At 39.7% G+C, this 21,474-nt stretch overlaps 1 protein-coding gene across 2 annotated transcripts in view; it reads right to left on the minus strand.

Annotated features, from left to right (window-relative positions):
• Positions 1–21,474, minus strand: part of NPAS3 (neuronal PAS domain protein 3) — an 840,191-nt gene that overhangs the window by 285,419 nt on the left and 533,298 nt on the right. The window lies entirely within an intron of this gene.

Raw genomic sequence — 21,474 nt, forward strand, 5'->3', positions numbered from 1 at the left:
AAGATCCAGGCCTTAGTTCTGCCTGTCACCAACTGGCTGTGGGATCAGGGCAAGTCATTTAATGTCTCTGGGTACCTCAGCTTCTTCATTTGTAAAATGGAATCACTGAGGAAGGAAGAGAGTAAGCCAAATGTTCACTCAAGTCCCTCACAGTTCTTAGACTCTCTTTTCTTCTTGCTCTTGAGGGGTTTATACTCTGCAAAGGGAAATTACATATTGAAATGTAACAAGTTAAATAAAAACAAAGGAGTCATGAACCCAACGTGATTTGCCAAGAGATAACACAATGCAACCTATGATCAAGACTCGATTCCAAGAGCACAAATAATGCTAATAATAGCACCCCCTTAGGATCCTGAATCCTTCCATTCACACATAGGATATGGTCTCAGTTAAAAATAAGGTCAAATAACCTTTTAAGGCTCACCTGAGCTAAATCACACTTTCCTGAGAAGAACAAACATGCCGCCAGCCTCTCAATCAGTAAAATGCCTCCTACAGCATGAGCAGGATGCCACCTTCCCACAAACGGAGCTTGCAGGGACTGTGAAAGTCTACTCCAGGGGCCTGAACAAGCGGTGGGTGCCCAGGGATGAGAGTGAGCCAGCCTCGCCACAAAGATGGCTGCACTTTTAGGTTCCCAGGCTCTCCGAGTCCACAGACCCCATCTAGATGGGGATATTTTCTTCTCGCAGCTGCTCCACAGTTAAGAGAAGCCTAGGAAATTGTGTGGGTCATGAAAACAATAAAATGTACCTTAAAAAGATCATATCTGCTCTCACCTGGGCAGTAAGAATGTTACATCCCTCCCCACGTCATGGCTTCAAGCACCCTCTCCATTTCCTGAGCCCCTTGGAGGATAATGGAGGCCTGTGGCTAACCAGTCTCTTCTGTGGGGGGGTGGGGGGTGTGGTGTGGTGTGTGTGTGTGTGTGTGTGTGTGTGTGTGTGTGTGTAAAGTGCAAACAACTCCAGGACCAGCTGAGGTCCCGCCTCCTGGTTTCCTGGCCCTGGAGTTGTTTGCACTTTTCAGTGAAAGGAAAGAAGGCTTTCAGGAGACTTCTGGATTTACATGGTGTAAAACAACAGCATGTTGAATAAACTTGGTTTCAACTGACTATCCCTCCCCAAATTTGCCTCTTCTTACTCATTATAACCCTATGACCCTTTTAAGGCATCACTTTACTTGTTTCTCCTTCTGGGGAATCCAGGCCTCACCTCTGTAGGTGCTTGGAAGTGATGAGTTGTCAGATAATCATAAGGACAGTCATGATTTTGTTCTGAATTAAAGAGCAAGCACTGTGTGTGCAGCTAGTTCCTTTGCCCAAGAAAACTGCTTGTAAATTTTATTCTGCTCCTTTGGGCTGTAAAGCTTTCTCTGCTGGTTTTGCCATAGCATGGGAAACCTGGAAACCTGAATGCAGGCTGCTCCTTCCTGAAGGAACAATGACAACATTATACACTAAGGCAGCTAGGAAGTTGAATGAAATCTTAGCAAACTTTTCCATGGCAAGCTGAGCACTCTTATGGAAGAGCCCCTTGGCAAGCAACCTCAGCCTCTCAAAGTCCTGAGGGCGGTCAGGGAGTAGGGGAAGGGAGATTAGTCTTAAAAATGACAGAGACTTCAACACACACACGTGCACACAGACACACATCCCAAAGATGAAAACCAGATTATACATCACAACCAGAAAAGTGTGCATGTGTGCATTTGCACCAAGAATAAGTACAGAGAGAAAGTATAAAGTCCAGACTCAAAGTCAGAAGTAAAAGAGCATAGTCACAGAAAAATTACCTGTCTTAAAGTAAATCTTGATATTTACTAAACAAAGAAAGCAAAAAAAAAAGTTGCAGACAGAACAAGATCACTGGCACCCTTTAAGACTGACTGGAAAGAAATTGCATGCTCCATGGTTGGGGCATATTCAAGAATGGGGGGGGAATTGAACAGGAATCACAATTGAAGATGAAAACTTACAAAGCCTCTTACTACCGATTAGATGATAGAATAATCTGACTATGCTTCAGAAGAAACCACACTGTGACAATTCAGTGAACAGAGTAAGAGGAGGGACTGACCATCTTTAAGATCAAAAACACTGAGAGTATTAGGCAGGTTCCACTGGCCCAAAATGAACAGACATAAAATTCTCAAGGTCTATTATACTTATCTCAACGTCCAGTTCTTTTAATTCCCACACAAGATGGCAGTCTAAGGTATTCCTTTCTATTTGATCATGAATAGATACTACCAGAAACAAAGGAAAACGGGCAGCAGCAAATTCTCTGACATGATATTTTCCCTTTATTAACTTCTCTGTAGTAACCATTGATTGCACTCTGTCCTTATATTCTCCATTTGGGCTAACATCTCAAACACACAAGAATGATTCTTACATCTTTGGGTAAGGGTGGGGTAATCAACCAACTCAAATTCCCTAAAATGAACATCATAGTCCCTAATGAACATTAGACCCCCAAAAGCTCAGGTGCTGAGGTAGAAATGGCTTTTTTATATAACTTCTCACAGAGCAAAATAATTTTTTTCCAGTTTGAATTTATTGTTGATATCCTTTGGCCTGATTAGACTGTAAAAGCAAATAGCTGGATTCAAAATCCTCAGTGATGACCTCGAGAAAGTTCACAATTGAATGGGAGAAACTTTTCAAAGTCAACAACTCAAGAAACACGAGCTTCTGGGGTGTGAAGAAAAAGAAAATAGAAAACCTAAGTTTCCCTATCAAGTATGGGGGAATAGAGTAGAAATTGTCTCCCTACACACTAACGTAATGAGACCTGAGCTCTCCCTCCTTGTGACAGACAACAAACATTTGATGATTATTATGATCATAAGATAAAGATTTTTGTGGATCATAACCTGTGGCTTCTGGATGCCTACCATACACTGATGTTGTCCATAAACACAAGCTCTAATAATAGTAATACAAAATCTGTAGATTTATTTAGTAGGAGATAGCTGGTATGGAAAAATGTCAGACTGTGATGTTATAACCAGCATGTTATTTGTTAACAGTGGAGAGTGTTTGGTACTACAAAAACAAGTAAAAAGCCCCAATGATATATTTAATTGTGAAATATAAGAAGTCTTCCTTTTAATGCTTCCTTCTTTTTTGTTCAAGATATTTATTTATTTATTTATTTATTTATTTATTTATTTATTTGACACACAGAGAGAGAGAGAGAGTACAAGCAGGGGGAGATGCAGGTAGATGGAGACAGAGAAGCAGGCTCCCCACTGAGCAAGGACCTTGATGTGGGGCTCAATCCCATAACCCTGGGATCGTGACCTGAGCCGAAGGAAGACACTTAACCGACTGAGCCATCCAGGTGCCCTTTAATGCTTCCTTCTAAAAATTGCTTTTACTTATGTTTAGCATTGCAGGCTGCAGAAAGTCATATATGTATATACCTACATGACAAAATGTCTCCTGTGCCATTAACATTCATTCATTCAACAGATATTTACTGAACACCTCTGATGTGCCCACAGACTGTGTTCTTAAATCGGGGGACACAGCAACAAATAATATGGACAAATTCCCTGTCCTTACGAAGCTTATATCTGGCTTGGACAGACAGACAATTAATAAATATGTACCATTTCCAGTGGCCATTACGGTAATGGTGAAAAGTAAGGCCAAGTAAGGAGGAAGATAGAGAGTAGTAGGGCAGCACGGTAAGGGGCTGGGGTGGGCTGCTCTTTAAATTGGGTGACCAGGGAAAGCTTCTTTTAAGATGCCATGTGATCAGAGCATTCAAAGAAGAAAGAGCACATGGACATGGGGGCAGAGGAAATCCTGAGAAAGGTAACCTAAAGTCCTGAAGGAAGGTGAGCTTGGTACGTTCAAACAGCAAGAAGGCCGCTGAGCCAGAGCAAGTGGACAAAGGAGAAGGCTGTGGGAAATAAAGTCAGAGAAGCAACCTGCACAGGAGAGGTTAATCATGAAGAATCTCAGAAGCCACTGGACATCAGGTTACTTGAATGCCACTGTGTATCTGTGTTCAACATTGTCTCTTTCCCAGTAAGGAGATACAAATTTTCTAATTTGGAAAACCCTATTCTTTCCTGTTTTAAACAAATAAACAAGACAAATCTGGTTGACTTGAGTGTGGCTCAGTTATTCTTTTTTTTTTTTTTAAAGATTTTATTTATTTATTTGAGAGAGAGAATGAGATAGAGAGAGCATGAGGGGGGGAGGGTCAGAGGGAGAAGCAGACTCCCTGCTGAGCAGGGAGCCCGATGCAGGACTCAATCCCGGGACTCTAGGATCATGACCTGAGCCGAAGGCAGTCGTTTAACCAACTGAGCCACCCAGGCGCCCGGCTCAGTTATTCTTAATTCAATTTTTTGGTAACTAATTCTTAACCCACCCACCAAAAACTCCACTCTTGTGATAAGGGAGTACAGATGGGCTCCTGAGGGATATGGAAATTAATCCCAGTTCTGCTGAAAGACATTTTAATAACTCATATGTTATTTTACCTTGTGTGAATTGCTAGCAAGCAGGCTTTCTTCAAAACTTTCTGAGGAGCATGTCTGTAGGGGTTCGCCACAGGAATTGCTAAAGTTGGAATGCAGAAACTTTTTTTTTTTTTACTAGATAGCATACACATTGTCCCCACTTCGTCGCATTAAACATTCAACCACTATCAGTTTAGGACCTACTATGTGACTACAGTATGGAGCTACAAATTTAAATATAAACTATAGTTGTAGATGTTAAACTATATGAATTCTCTAGAATCAATATTTTACTGGCTGATAGGTATTCCTGTTATTAACAGTCTTTTATCAAAAGTACTGATAATACTCTGATCATGATACCTGAGTAACTGCTTATGCATATTCGCTCAATATTCTTAACTTCCACAACGTATATTGAAAGCACTGAAGGCAAATATTTGTCTAAAATATTTATTTTGGAGAGACAACAAATTACTGGCTAATTTTCCTCTCACCACTTCTTCTGCCTAATTCTAATCCATCCCTGTAGCTGTCAGCTTCATTCCAAGCCTGAGTTGTTGGTTGTTCTTCTCAAAGGATCCCATGGCAAGCTGGTCTTCTGCTATTATAACATTAATTATAAGTGCTTAGTTACTTGTCTGTGACTCCTCCAAATTCGATAAGCACCAATATTGCAGGGGCCGTGTTTACTTTGCTTCCTATCGTTTCTATGACGCCCAGAAAAAGTGCCAACACATAGTAGGTGTTGAATAAATATTTGCTTAAATTAGCACTTAAGGATGCAATTTTGAAAAAAGATATGGATTCACAGGATCCTCAAGTCTAACAATTTAATTCATTTAATTCTGTTGCAAAAGGGCTATTACCCTTTAAAATGGACAGCCAATTTTAAATGCCACATAGGGACTGTTAGAGAATTTCTATCCCATATGCCAAGGAGGCTAAGTAAACCAGTTTGTTCTGCATATGATTAGAAATATGAAAGTCTTGGGAATCACATTTTTAAAGCTCATGCCAGCTTTTATTGTTGGTAGTTTTGTAAATGCATTACATATTCTATCATATTTGTGAAGTCTTCAAAGCACATACAATATAAAAACCTTCTGCCAAAAACAATAACACACAACATAAGAAAAAAAGGTCTCACAGTGTAAGGCAGTTCACAGAGGAATTCAAGATGGCAGCCGGCTCAATCCATTCTATATATAATTGGGATTTCATTTATGATCAAGCATGGGACTCAAGATCCACTGGTAGCTCTCTCCCCCAAAAGATGAGACCGCAGGCATTGGTACCATTAAGCTTTCCCATACTTTTTGCATGGGAATTTTTGGAAACAATGGTCAACACCTTAGGTGGTATGGGTATCAGCAGTTACAGTTTGGACTGAGATTTCTTTCTGCAACCTTGGAATTCTAGATAACAATATCTAGGTAATATTGTTGTGCATGGGACAAAAATGTTGAGGTACCCTTGTCATTCAGTCAGCTTACAACAAAACAATTAGACCTTCCCTATTATGTCATGAATGTTTCCTTGTACATCAACATGAATTCTCTAGAAAGAGAAAATTAAAAGAAAAAAGATGAAGAAAGCATAACTGGAAAAAGTTTTAGTTGGAGTAATTCCCTCTTTCAGCTTTCTCTTCATCTTTTCTGACAGAGGTCAGATTTTCCCCATGTGTCAAGCAATATTTCCCATCAGGTTCTTTGGAACATGTATTTTTTCAAGAATCACATTTTCAAAGGGGCTCAATAATCTACATATAAGGATGCAAGGCCTCTTCCCCATTGTCATGTCCTCTTTTAACAAAGGAGCAAGAAATAGAACAACATGGCCTATGGAAGCTCTGTTTCAATGGGTTAGATTAAATACGCTGGAGCCATGGGATCCAAACGTATCATTTTATCTTATCAATTAGGGTCTTTTTATTTCCTTTTTTGATCATCTATTGAGTAACTACCACATGCCCAATATGATCTTTATATATTTTCTCCAATCCTTGAAACAGTTCTACAGCATGAGCATTATTATCTTCATTGTAAGAGTAAGTATCTTATCTCTGAGCTATTAAGTGGTTCAACTGGCATGGAAACTCAGGCCATTTATAGTACCTGTGGCTATTATTACAGTGTTACATCATGTGCATTATATAGTATAGATATTAATGTAATTATTGTTGTAATTGTTAACATTGTTATATAGCCTAGTCAATGCCTTCCTTGTTTCTTACAGGGACAAAGGCAACTCCTTTTGGTTTTTGCATTAGCATTCTCTTCTGCCATCATCTTATGTGTATTCCTGGTTATACTCTGATAACTGTGGAAATTTTACAAAAAAATAAATCTTGAGAGAGCTTAGTGCATATTTTTTGTTGAAGTGATTGCTTGAATTGTAGCTCATGAAGAAAATGGTGACAAGGGGAGTATAGATAGTGTAGCTGCCTTGTGAGTAGCTCAGTTTAGAGTATGTTAGGCCCTTCAAAGTCCCTGGAAGTTTGCATAATTCCTGGATGAGATGTTCTTACTTCAATCAAGACCCCAGATTGGTGGCTCAATCTGCTTTTTTGGGTGGGAGGGGACACCTTACAGTAAGTTATTAGGCTAGGGCTGAAAGAAAAAGGAGACACAGAGAAAAGGGTTTTACCACATGATACTATGAACATTTAAGGACAGAGGCTTGGAGATAGCAGAGCCAGTAAAGAGAAGAGTGGCAGAAGATATTGTTGAGAAGGCAAAACAAAACTATTTATTTGCTAACAGGGATAAGAAGAGGTATAGAGAGGGAGCCTGTTTTTAGGGAGCACTCTGGAAAACAAGGACAGAATTTGGCTTTGCAGTCATCTTATTTTGGAGAGAGAAAGAAAACGTAAAATATCAAAGATGAAATAAGATGACTTCAGAAGTGAACTGAGTTGTCTTGAACGGGTCAGAACAGAGTACTCTGTAGCTCGGGCAGGACAAGAATTCAGTTTTGGCTAGGAGCAACTCAGATCAGCAAAGCTAGATTTGAATGCCAGGGATCTGACAGAAGGTAAAGATCCTTCACTGAAAAAGGTAAGGAATAAAATGGGGAGGAGAAAGACAAAGCTAAAAAAAAAGGGGGGGGGGAATGCACTTAAACTAGAGTTAGACACAGAAAGAAAGCAAAAGAAAAACACAAAGAGGTGCTTTGGGGGAGCATCACCCCAGTATTCCCACTAACCCCATCTGCCTGTTGCCTTTAATTTAATATACTTTTTAGTCTATTGAACTTGTGGTGTTAGAATAAGTGCAAAGATAATTTTTAATGCTAGTATAGATTTGGGAACCTATAAATAGTATTTTATTTTCTTATATTACCCTCATGGCTTGAAATTAATTTTTGGATGGGGAGCAATTGGATGAATTAGATGAAATAATGATACTGCTGCTCATTAGAGGGTTTACTCACTTGGTCTTTTCCCTGAATTATGATTCACTTATTATCTAATATATAAACATGCTCCACAGAAAGTTCCCAGGGCAGTTATCTCCCTGTTTTGTGACATGCAAATTCTAGAGACTGTGACACCAAACACATCAAAGTCCAACACAGAAATCAGAAATCGACACCCAGATCCCTTAAATAAGGGCTTAAGAGAGTGTGCCTTTCCCCGCTGAGCTGCTGTGGGCTATGCTGTCTTCTGAGGGTCAGAAAAGGCTCAGGACCATTAATCCCCTAGTCATGAACCTGAAATCTAGACCTAGCAGATGCTTTCTGAGCCTAAAGAAACATGGATTCCAGGGAGGAGACCAAAATGAAAAAAGAAACACAAATCTGAAAGATTATATTCAAAAATCCTGGTGAGAGGAAAAAGGAGAGAATGTGACAGGGAGGTTGCCATGTGCTCTTTTGTTGTTGTTGTAAGAGAGAGTTGTCAATGTTTCCTAGGACATATTACTACGTTTTAAGAAAAAGTTACCTTTTAAGGAGAGGAACAGCCTTGGATTTCAAATTCACCTTTAATACTATTGCCCTTCATTGACAATAAATCAAGCTATTTACATATTATGCAAAATACATATTACCAAGCTGACCTTTCATGCTGCACTATTAAGAGGGAGAGTATTCCTTTTACTGTTAAGTTTCATCTTCAGATTCACTCTGCTTTACTTTTTGTTTCTCCATGTAAAGCAAATCTTCATTAAAATAGTCCCTAATACAGAGGATAGACAGATAGGGATATTCACCTTCCATTTATATCGGTTCTGTAAGAATTTATTTTTAAGAAGACATGCAATTATACATTGATATGTCTTCTAGTAGCTAATATTAAATATTAGAATCACAAAAGTAATTTCTCTTGAGGTAAATCAAAGAGAAAGATAGCATTTTGAACATCAACATTTTTAAAAATACACATCATCTAAAATATTTATTTTATAAATTGTTCCTACTAGCAGGGAAGCATATTCTAATCCTGTGAAATAATTCACATCATTCTCATTTGTGTGTTTAGTATTCTTTGGGCCGAGCAGATGGTGATAGCCCCTTACACTAGCCTGCTAGCTTTCCCTTTTCAAGGCTTACATTCAACCTAGTTTAGATGACCACTTAAATGTGCTCGGAGATCGTATTTTACAAAACAAAACAAAAAAAGCAACCCAACAAATTCTGCTTGCAATCACCCTGTCCCACATGGTTTTATCTCGAATAGTCACAGCTCACAGATGGAGTTGAAAAAAAGCTGATGGAGAAAACAGGACAGACAAGAATCCTATCTAAAGAAGTTTGCATAGTATTTCTATGAGTCAGGTCGTATTCTGTCAACTCCTCTCTCGATGGAAATAAAAACGACAACTTGGTTTCAGACAAAGTGCCCCAAAGACTAATACCTTCCACTAGCCCCAATTATTCAGGTCACCTTCATGTGAAGGGACAACTGTACTTGGCTCCTTGTGCCAACCTCTGAGTGAGTTGGCTGCACTGATGGGATGTGGAAAACCAGGGGAAGGTCTCACCTGATGCCTGCATCCTCTTCTCAGAACACAGAAACCTACTTTGAAAGACACCAGAGGGGGAAATAAATGGACTTTAAACGAAATTTGCAGAGATACTTGAGCTTCAAACTAAAACTGCCACTACTTGGGATTCCTAAAGGCCTTTTCTTCCACCTACTTCCTAGATTTTAAAATAAACCTCCCTTAGGCGGTATTGCATTTCTTAAAGAAAAAGCCCAACTCGGACTCTGTGGATTTGATTGGCCATGTATGGCTCAGTGATTGCCAGGTGCCAAATTGTTAGCCACCTTCCTCAAACTCTTTCTCCGCAGAATAATCATGCAGACATATGACCTTTTTTGGTTTTGTCTTGTACGTTGTACTATAACCCTGAAGAGACAGTTTCATGAGAAATCAGTGAGGGAGGGCAGTGACAATGGGGAGAATATAAGAGAAATGCAATGAACCCTTGATTCCTTTATTTTCTTCTATTTAGACTCCACAAGACAAGCAAAACAGAGACTGGGGATGGGCAGAGGAGAAAAAGAAACATAGAACAGGCATTCTTCTTATGCCTCCATGTGAGAAGGCTACCAGAGATAAACTGTTGGAAGTACTGGGAAATGAAAAGAAATGAGAAAGCCTCCAGACAACAGAGGGATCAGTGTGTTTGGAGTGTGTGGGGCACTGGCTAGCTTGCAAATATTGCTACTAATATTGGATGGATGTGCATTATCAATAACAGATTAAAAGGTCTCCATTTCACTTGGTTAACAGTCCTGCCCCATGAGTAAATGCCAGATTCAAGCTAATCAAGAGGCACACTCAGATCAAAAACCCGCTGATACAGCTTCACGTGGCAGCCAGGGACAGGGTTACCGGGGATTTACCAGATCTTAAGTTGTGTTGTTGCTTCCAAGTGATCTCAGACTATCCTGCTCTCTTTCTCCAGTTGGTTGGGCTGGTGGAATGAAGCTACACACCTTTAAGCGCTGTGGGAAAATTCGGAGTCTAGACTTACTTTATCCTCGCCCTCTTTGTTTTTAAGAATGGTCAAAGCTTGAAATTCACCCTCCAGGATTTGGAGGGCATTTGCAAAAGAAAGTTAGGGTACTAACAGCTTTCAAATTTACTTTTCTATTTTTCCTGGGGCCCCATTTATACAATCAAACTGAGAAAGTATTTGAAGTTTCCAAGGTTTGATTCTGGAAAACAAAACAAAACAAAACATCAAGCCTGGACACAGTACCTTTTTCAGTAATATTTCTTGAAGGGAAGTTAAATTTCTAGGTAAGTTTTACTACATGGATGGTCACACACACACAGTACTAATTTTTGACCTGATAAGGAATGTTGTTCACTGTAAAAAACAAATTACGAAAACAGAATGAATGACTCATGTTTTTAAGCAACAGCAGTAGCACTAAAAATAGCTTTTATTGCCTCACCATGTTTGTGACCCTTGAAACTCTGCATCTCTCAGACCAGAGAGACGGGTCCCTGTAGGTACGGGTCTGAGCCTAGTCCCATTCCCAACTCCTGTGGGTCTCCCCAGCTGAAACATCACTGGTCTAGTTTCACGGCCTGATTCCCAAGCTGGGAAAATGTTTTGAGGCACTCAGGCTCCAAACACAAGAGTTAAGGCAGAAAGAGCACAGTCAACAAGCTCTATCATCCCCCAGGGGTCATCTGCGCTTTGGTTTCACACTCCAACACCACATGCTCATTGACCAAGGGACAGAGCAGGACTAAGGGGTATTTTTCTAGGCTTGCAGAATACATAGAAACATAAGCATCAGAGATGAAATGGTTAGTTCAACTTGAGGGGTTTCTCCAAGGCTGTTTTGGAAGAGCCTGCTCCCCTCGCTCTCCTGGTGAAGTAGAGGCCTGATCTCAGCTCTGGCACTGGGTGGGGGGGGCCCCAGGGCGGGCCCCAGGAACAGAGTGCTCTGACTGACACAATATAATTTGGAGCCATTACAATGTATTGTATGTAGGACACTACTGCGGAGCTCTTAATATGCAGAATTTTGCATAGTATGAATGCTAATCATTTTTACGATGATGCTATTCATATAATATGTAATACTTGCTAAACAAAATTATGAAACATAATTACTGCTCAGACACAGTTGCTGCTTTCAGTCCTCAAAAACCCAGTCATTTAAAATTGTGTTTTCTTTAAATAAATGGCAACAATCCCCGCTAAAGACTATGTGCCTAGATAATTTCCTTTTCAAAAAAGGAGCCTTTTTATCTTTAGTGAGTGACAAAACATCCTTTATGAAAGGTTTATAACTCAGCCATTTAAATTCGCTTCAGGCTGAAATTTGGCATGCAACTTCTCATCCTGGGAGCACAGTTTTTATTTTACTAAATTTTAGTGAAATTGGTTTGGCTGGTTTTTAGTCACAGGGAAGCAAAGGGGCTAGCTCCTCCCTCTATTTTCAGCTAGATAATGACACAGCCTTAATTATATACCATCTCTCCGCTCGCCTCTCACAGCAGGCTGAGGTAACATGGAGCACGCCTGAATAAGCATACATGTGTCTGCATGGACACAACACGTGGGTGTCCAAATACACACGGAATGATCGGTGAGAAAGTTCCCTTTCATTCTGCCTCCAGTTGAACTGAAGAGCAAATCTACGGTTTCAGAGTCACACAGAGATGCCCTTGTATTGCTCCCCAAGGAGCAGCTCGTAGACAAGACAATTTCTTCCCTCTGGCAAGAGTATAAATTGGGAACATAAAAAAAAAAAAAAAAAGAACGAAAACTAGGAGTGTAAACACAACTTTACCACGATAACTTCCCCTCATTTGGGGAAGGCATTTTGGGAAGGTTTTCCCAGTTTCTTCAATTTGTGAGGGGGTAAAAGAAGGCAAGTTCAGAAAACACCACAAAAATCAGGCTTTCATTTCAATTTGCCACCAAAATGATGATAAGTTTCCTGGGAAGTGTAAACTGACCTGCCAAATGAAACAAACAAACAAACAAAGAAAAACCAAAACAGAGCAGCTGATGGTCTCTGAGCACAAAACTTATGTGGCAAGAATGTAACTTTAATTATAAAGCCTCTTTCCTCGGATCAGCATAGTTTAGGAAGAATTTTTAAAACAAACAAAATATACATCCTGAGTGCTGAAAAACCATAAATCAAGGTTAAGGGACAGTGTGGTTCTAACAAATATAGTGACAGGTTAAGATCAAGGGATACCTTGACATTCTCCTCAAAAAGGTCAATCTAACTGGTCTGCAATGTAAAAATGAAGAGCCTGACATCATTGCCGTGGTGAAAGGTCAGACACCAGCCGATTGGTGATAGAATTATCAAATTAACCAATCGATGTGTGTGAGTAATAGATGTAAGCAATCCTCTGGGAGGGCCACAGGGCAAATGCCAGCTCATCAATAACACGCTGCTGTGGACAGGAAGCTCCCTGCTTCAATCCCTGTCCCTTCCATTACCAAGAGGAGCCAAACCATGTCCAATGAATATCCTATTTACATATTACATTCTAAAAGGGATGAAAGGCCACTGCTTAAAATATTAGCCCTCTGCTGAAATCTTCCACAAATCTTTGTAGAAGAATTACCATCCTAGGTAGAAAAAAGAATGAGCAACTCTTCTCTTTGCATGACAGAAACAATCATGTCCTCCTAAATTAATAAAAAGAAGCAACTCTTCCTCTACCTGGTCTTACCAGAATCAGGACAAGACTCCACTAGTAAAAAAAAAAAAAAAAAAAAAAAAAAAAATTATCTGTGGTAGTTACAGGTACATAAATCTTACACTTGATTGTATGCCAACTTTTGCATTGTTTAAAAAAAATTAAAGATGCACCTATTATCACAGCGACATTAAAATGTTTCAGAGGTATTATCACAGTGGGGGTGATAACAGTTCTCACTACTAATTAGGGATTTACTCTCCATCAATATGTGAGCGTAAGTCCTATTAATGTTAGTGGGGTTGCACATCTGTATTGAAGGCAGCATAGATACCTAAGTGAGTACGATTATCACCCTGCCTGTGAACATCTCTGAATGTTTGCACAGCACTTTGATTATAGGACTTTCTTGACAGAGCCCCAAGAAAAACTCCAATTTCAGCCTAGCTGACCCATTTCCAGTAGTTTTGGCAAAATACAGCACATGGCTTACATAATTTCAATAAAGCTGCGTGAAAAAAATTTTGGTCAACAACTTGGATGTTTGGTTTACACAGACCATACATTTGGCTATGTGCGTATCTCTGCAGAAAGAATTAATACGCACATACACACACAGACACATTTTCAGCCGGATATGGTAATATGTCAATGCTGACAATGCTTTTGTCTGCCCAATTAATATGCTTAGCCATCTACTCCTACAAGCAATGCTTATGGGCTTAAGAAGAAGAAAGTATTAAAGAATGAAGTATTATTGTTCTGACTAATAAAGATGTATTTATCACATTTGCCCTCGGAAGGTGAATAAGAATAACTCGGGATATTTATTTAAAGACGTTTTTAAAAATTTTGCAATTATGATGTTAGACCTCTACTGACTAATATGGTAGCCAGCGGCCACATTTGGCTCTTTAATTAATATTAAAGAAAACTTATAAAATTGAGTTCCTCCATTGTACTAGCTACATTCCTAGTATTCAGCAGCCACATATGGCTAGTGCATATTAGACTCCACAGAATAGAAAGGTTTCATCATCCAGAAAATTCCACCGGACAACACTGTCTACAGACTGCACGGCCTTGCCCCATGGAGGACTTGCATAGCCTCGTCTTGGACCCAGACTCTACCCTTACCCCCTAATACCATGCTGAATCAGTCTTGCCTGTATATCCCTCATTAAACAATGAGATAAAAACAACTTTCAATATTCATCTCTTACAGGAAATGCAGCAATGAGGACTGGTTGTGGAAATAGCTAAGAAATGGCTTTTCTATTTGTAGCAATTTTCATTTGAATTTTGGAGGACTTTTCCCATTCACTTTTCACCAGGTGCCAGAAAAAACGTTGCTCCTGAAGTTGCTTGCATCTCGTACTTGAGCTCATGGAGGGGGTAAGGAAACTGTGCTGAGGTTAAAAGACAGAACAGTAGAGCAGATGAGGAGATGCTGTTGCTTTTGAAGGAAAGAAGTGTGTTTGCACTTTGCGGACTAGGGGTTCAGCACTTCGGGTCAGCTCTAACGGGTCTCCCAGAATAAATATACTCGAGGGTTGCCAGGCCTGGTGCTGCTCCTGGCAGCTGCATCTGAGGCTCTCTAGGAGGGGAACTTGCTCCTGGATATGAATTCATTCTCTGCCAGGTGCAGAAAGCAAACAGGGAGGTAAACAAATACAAAAAGACTTGATTTGTTCCAGCACAGTGCAGGGTGATGGAATGACTGTGTACGTTGTGTGTGTGCCACTGTGCCTCTCTTCCTGCCTCCAAAGGCTCCAAGTTCATGTGCATGCCCTTCCATTTTATCAGTATTAAAAATGACATGACAACCAACGAGGTCTGGTTGCAGAAGCTGTAAGTAAGCTGTCACCCTTCCCCAAAACTCCATGGAAATATGGAATATCTAACCATCTCTGAACAAGCTCAAGGTTCTAGATTAATGAACGGCATTAACAAGGCACTGATGTGAGGAAGTACAACCCACTTACAATGTCACTGTACACTGCTCAATGGATCCTGAAGAAAAATTAACAGAGGCAATGGTAAGGAAGGAAAAAAGGCAATATAATGGGGCTTTAGATGTTAATTTCAAATGGCATAAAAATGTTTAGCAATTTTCTCTCCAAGTGTCATAAGGTAATTATTTAATAATATAAAACACAAAAGCCATGAAAAATTGATCAGGCAAATAATGGGTTCAGAATTTATAGGCAACCTGTCTCCATATTTAATATGAGATTGTTTACCTGCCCATGAAACAAATATACAGGGTAAGTCACTGTCTTTGGTGATGCTCAGACACAAAATCTATATGGCCTTATTACTCTGACTTTGCCCACACAAAGAGAACTTCTTTCCATAATGGAAAAGATCCTACTTTGTGAATATGGTAAAGCCAAGCCAAAAAGCAACAAAAGAGCTCACAATATTCCAGTGAAAACAATGCAATTCTAATTAAAACTCCTCCACTGCCACCTCTGGCCACAACATTCCCGAAACCTACCAAGAACTCTAGATTTGAGCAGATGAAAAATCAATAAAAAGCAGATCAACAATGCTGAGGTATTGAATTGGACCTACATGTTCTGTTTGAATCTCTGACTCATAAAACAGTATTACAAAACAAGCATGTACCACTCAGCAGGAAACTCGACAATCTAATCATCTCCCCTATTCTGAGGCTAGCCAATTTATAATATGTTCTGGAGGTTACTCTTCTTGCACTTGAAACAGCAGCATTCATATCTGCCAAAATGTAACACAAAATATTGTGTTTCGACTAAAAGAAAAAATTAAAAAGGAGTTAGAAAAGGTTTTTTTTAAGCACGACCAATTTGAGTAATCATGAATCATATTTGTTAAGTATTAAAAAACAAGTGGGCATTCTTTTAAAGTGGAGGAGTAGAAGCTATATTTTATTAGCAAGACTTTTGTTGATGTGTTTTTCTTTCTCCATTATTGGAATGTATGGTTTTAACTGAATAATTTTGCTATTCTTTTAAAAAATAAAATATATAACACTTTGTATTGATACACTCTTTGCTTTCAGTGAAATCAATCTCAGCCACAGGATTCTATCAAAATCCCTTCTGATACAGGCATATTCCTATATTTCATACTATAGTTACTATTTGTTGTGTGTTAGTATGAAGTCTGATGTCATGGAAACAAAAAGTCCGATAAAACAGTTGTTTCAAAAGAGTAGAAATTGCATGTAGATGATGTGTATTCAGTCTGTTAATTTTAAATTTAATTCCACTAAAAATCAAATAAATAAAATCCAGTCCTAGGCCACTTCTTTAATGCACGTCAGATACCTATGAAAGAGAATACAACAAAACCCTCCAGGGTATGGAGTGCCCAAAAGGACAACAGAGGAAGATCCTGAATTCACCCCCTCCCATGTACACTGAATCTACAGCTACATATGGAACAAGTCCTTCCGAAAAAGACCTGAAATCTAGCTGAAAAGTAGCTGAAAATGGACGCTGAGATGAGTAGGAGAGGCAGAGACTGGTCTCACCAAAAACTCCATCACTGTGCAGTGGCCCCCAATCAGGAGGGATCTCATAAAACAGGAGTTTCTTCCTGAGGGGTTTATGCCCCACAGCAGGCACCCCAACCATTGGGACCTGAACCTGAGAGATAGCCCTCAAAATATCTACTTTAAAAACCAATGGGGCTAAAAACAAACACAAACAAACAAACAAAAAAACACTGGGGCTTACATCCTGGACACCCAAAGGGCTATAGGGAAATGAGATACTGTTCTTAAAGGACACATGTGCAGATCATTCACTCCAGGGCTCAAGGCAAAAGCAGCAGTTTGAAAGCCCAAACTATGTGTGAAGGAGATCCATTTGCTAAATCCTAAAGCCTCCACCAGAGGGGCAGGGTCCTGGTGGGACTGGAATGAAGACATTGGCAGGCACCATTTTTGCACTCTCCCTCCACCTTACTAGCACTGGCAGGCACACCCAGTTTATACAACCTCCTGCTGCCTTGCTAAAACTGGCAAACGTGCCCTCCCCCCCCATGCCCTCTCTCACTCTGCCAAAGCCAGTGGGCACGCGTGGTTCTTGTGCTCTCCCACTGCCCTGTTAAAGCCGATGGGCACACACCACCCCTGCACTCTCCAGCTGCCTTGCTAAAGCCAGCGGTATATGCAGACAACAAAGGGAACTCTCCTTGATTACCTAGTTCTGGTGGTTGGGGGCCTTGCATTCTAACTTCCCATGAAACTATAACAATCACAGAGATAGTTCTTGGCAGGCTACCACCCCCAGGGCACTGTACAGACAGCAGACTGAAATACATTCCCTACTGTCCTATAAAAAAGTCCTGTTCACTTGTCCTGGAGCTTCCGCTTAAGGAGATAAGCTTCAGGTTTGCCCCACCTCTAGAGGCTTCAGAGGTACTCTTAGGGAACAGAGGCTGGGGGATTCTTTCTTTGTGCTCTCCCTAGGACTTGCAACAGCTCACTAGTACATTCCAGAGAGGAGCTTATACACATATCTGGAACCCTGGACTTTTGCAAATATCACCCAGGAGATCCCTCCAGATCTCCTGGTCTGGAGGCCAACAGGGTTTACAATTGTGGTCCCATGGGACTGTATATATATTGGTGTACTTTAAAAGCTTGACCCGAGGGCCTGGTTTCCAGTCAGCCTGAAACTAGGTGCTGACTGAGATCCCTTCCTTTGGAACACTGGTAGGTCTTGGCACACCCTCAACACTGGTACCTAAAAAGAATAAATCAAGCTGCTTAGATAATCACAAAAGTTGAGAGACAGTCAAGAGCTGGGGCAAGGCTGAATGACAAATTCATCTCCTATACAACACACTCTCTCAAGATAGGGAGAAGAAACACAAAGAGTTAAGCAAAATGAGGCAACAGAGGAATATGTTTCAAAAGAAAGAGTAAGATAAAACCTCAGGAAAAAAACCTTAACGAAACAGAGACAAGTAATTTACCTGATAAAGAGTTCAAAGTAATGACCATAAAGATGCTCACTGAACTTAGGAGAAGAATGGATAAACACAGAATTTCAACAGAGACAGCAAATTAAAAAAATATCAAAACGAAGTTACAGAGCTAAAGAATACGACTCAACTGAAAAAAATACATAGAGGGGCTCACTATCAGACTAGATGGAGCAGAAGAAAAGATCACTGAGCTTGAAGACAGGGCAGAGAACTCACCTAAACAGAGCAGCAAGAAGAAGGAAAAAAAAAGAGGTAGAAATGAAAATAGCTTAAGGGACTAGTAAGACAACATCAAGTGGAATAACATTTGCATCACAAGGGCCCCAGAAAGAGAGAGAGAGAAAGGGGCAGAAAACCTAGTTGAGGAAATAATGGCTGAAAGCTTCCCTAATCTGGAGAAGGAAACAAACATCCAGACTCAAGAAACCCATAGAGACTCAAATAAGATAAATCCAAAGAAATCCACACCAAGACACATAATTAAAATGCCAAAAGTTAAAGAAAGAATCTTAAAAGCAGCAAGGGAAAAATAATTTGTTATGTACAAGTGTGCCCCCATAAGACTTTTAGCAGATTTTGCAGGAGAAACTCTGCAGGCCAGAAGAAGATGGCATGATAAATTCAAAGTGCTGAAAGGGAAAAACATCCAACTAAGAATACTCTAGGGGCACCTAGGTGGCTCAGTCGTTAAGCGTCTGCCTTCGGCTCAGGTCATGATCCCAGGGTCCTGGGATCGAGCCCCATATTGGGCTCCCTGCTCGGTGGGAAGCCTGCTTCTCCCTCTCCCACTCCCCTTGCTTCGACCAGCTTTATGAGATACATTAAAGAACTTTAAGTCGAAGAGGAAGGGTACTAGTTAGTACAAAGAAACATATGCAAGTGTAAATAAATCTCACTGGTAAAGGTAAATATATATGAAGGTAGTGCAAAGGCTAGTAAAAGGTTAAAGTAGTAAATACAGAACTACAATAATTAGTTAAGGGATAAACAAAATATAAAGGGATATAAAACATGACAACAAAAATGTAACACGGAGGAAATGAGTACAAATGTAGAGGCATCCAAATTGGAAAGGAAGAAGTAAACCTCTCACTATTTGTAGATGACATGATTTTACGTATATATATAAAAAAAAAACTCTAAAGATTTCCCCTCAACACTCGTACAACTAATAAACCCATTCAATGAAGTTTCAGGGTACAAAATCAATATATAAAAATCTGTTGCATTTCCATACACTAAAAATGAACTATCTACTACCCTATTTACCCTATTAGCATAAAGAGGCATTTTTCACAGAACTAGAACAAACAATTCTAAAATTTGTATGGAACCACAAAAGACCCCAAATAGTCAAGGCAACGTTGCAGAGGCATCATACTTTCTGATTTTGAGCTATATTACAAAGCTATAGTAATCAAAACCATATGGTATTGGCATAAAAACAGACACAGAGACCAATGGAACAGAAGAGATCCCAGACATAAACCCATGCATATATGGTCAATTAAATTAGGACAAAGGAGACAAGAATATACAGTGGGGAAAGGAAAGTCTATTCAGTAAATGGTGAACAGCCACACACAAAAGAATGAATGTTGTTACACCATACATAAAAATTAACTCAAAATGGATTACAGACTTCAGTGTAGGACCTGAAACTGTAAAACTCCGTGAAGAAAATATAGGTGATAAGATCCTTGATATCAGTCCTGACAATGATTTTTTAGATCTCCAAAAGCAATGGAAACAAAACCAAAAATGAACAAATGGGACTGCATCAAACTACAAAGCTTCTGCACAGCAAAGGAAACCATCAATAAAGTGAAAGGGCAATCTACTGATTGGGAGAAAATATTTGCAAATCACGTATCTGATGTATTAATATCCAAAATATGTAAAGAACTCATCCAACTCAATAGCAAAAAACAAACAAACAAACCCAAACAATCTGATTAAAAAATGGGCAGAGGATCTGAGCAAATACTTTTCAAAGAAGACAAACAGAAGGCCGACAGACACATTAAAAGATGTCTAACATCATTAATCATCAGAGAAATGCAAATCAAAATCATAATCATCACCTTGGTATCTGTTAGAATGGCTATTATCAGTAAGACAAGAAATTACAAGTGTTGGCCAGGATGTAGGGAAAAGAGAACCCTCATGCACTCTTGGGGGGGATGTAAATTGGTGCAGCCACTATGGAAAACAGTATGGAGGCTCCTCAAAAAATTAAAAATAGAACTATCATATGATCTAGCAATTCCACTACTAGGTATTTTTCCAAAGAAAATGAAAACACTAATTTGAAAAGACACATGCACATGTATGTTCATTGCAGCATCATTTACAATAGCCAAGATATGAAAACAACTTAAGCGTCTATCCATGGATGACTGGGCAAAGAAGATGTGATATACGTACATGCTTGCATGCACGTGCGCACGTGTGCGCACACACACACACTCACACACAGTAGAATACTACTCAGCCATAAAAATGAAGGAAATCGTATCATTTGTGATAACATGGATAGACCTTGAGGGCATTGTGCTAAGTGAAATAAGTCATACAGAAAGACAAATACCATATGATTTCACTTATATGTGGCATCTAAAACACAAAACAAAACTCATAAATACAGAGAAGAGAGTGGTGGTTGCTAAAGGAAAGGGAATTGGGGGCTGGGGGAAACTTGTGAAGGGGGTCAAGAGGTACAAACTTTCAATTATAAAACAAGTAAGTCACAGGGATATAATATACAGCACGGCAATTACAGTCAGTAATATTGTAGGGCATACTTTAAAGTTGCCAAGAGAACAAATCCTGAAGTTTTCTCATACAAGAAAAAAAATTTTTGGTAACTTTGTATAGTGACAGCAAATAGACTTACTGTGGTGATCATTTTGTTGTGTATACGAGTACTGAATCATTATTCTGTACCCCTGAAACTAATATAATGTTATATGACAATTATACATCAATAAAAAAAAACCCTCTCTGACACTAAATATCACAAGGCTATTCAAAGGCACATTTAGCAGCTTTACTGTCACCTTCAAAGCAGATTAAGGGTTTACGACTATAGCAGTCAGGCAGAATGGGTGCAATTCGAAGCTTGCCTGCTTTGTAATAGGAGCATCTTTTTAAAAGAACAGCAGAAGCACTGCCCATATTCACACTTCCTGCACATGCTGGGGTTTTACACTCTCATACGGAGTCTCAATATGGAAAGCACTTCTCCAGCACATAGTACCAATGGGTGAGAATGTAAACTAAATCTAAACACGTTCCTCTAGTTCTGCCAGCTCCGTGCACACCTACAATCTGCTAGAAAGACAGCAGGGAGGCTCCCCACTTGGCTATCCAG

Source organism: Neomonachus schauinslandi, chromosome 9, assembly GCF_002201575.2.
Source record: "Neomonachus schauinslandi chromosome 9, ASM220157v2, whole genome shotgun sequence".
Taxonomy (NCBI): domain Eukaryota; kingdom Metazoa; phylum Chordata; class Mammalia; order Carnivora; family Phocidae; genus Neomonachus; species Neomonachus schauinslandi.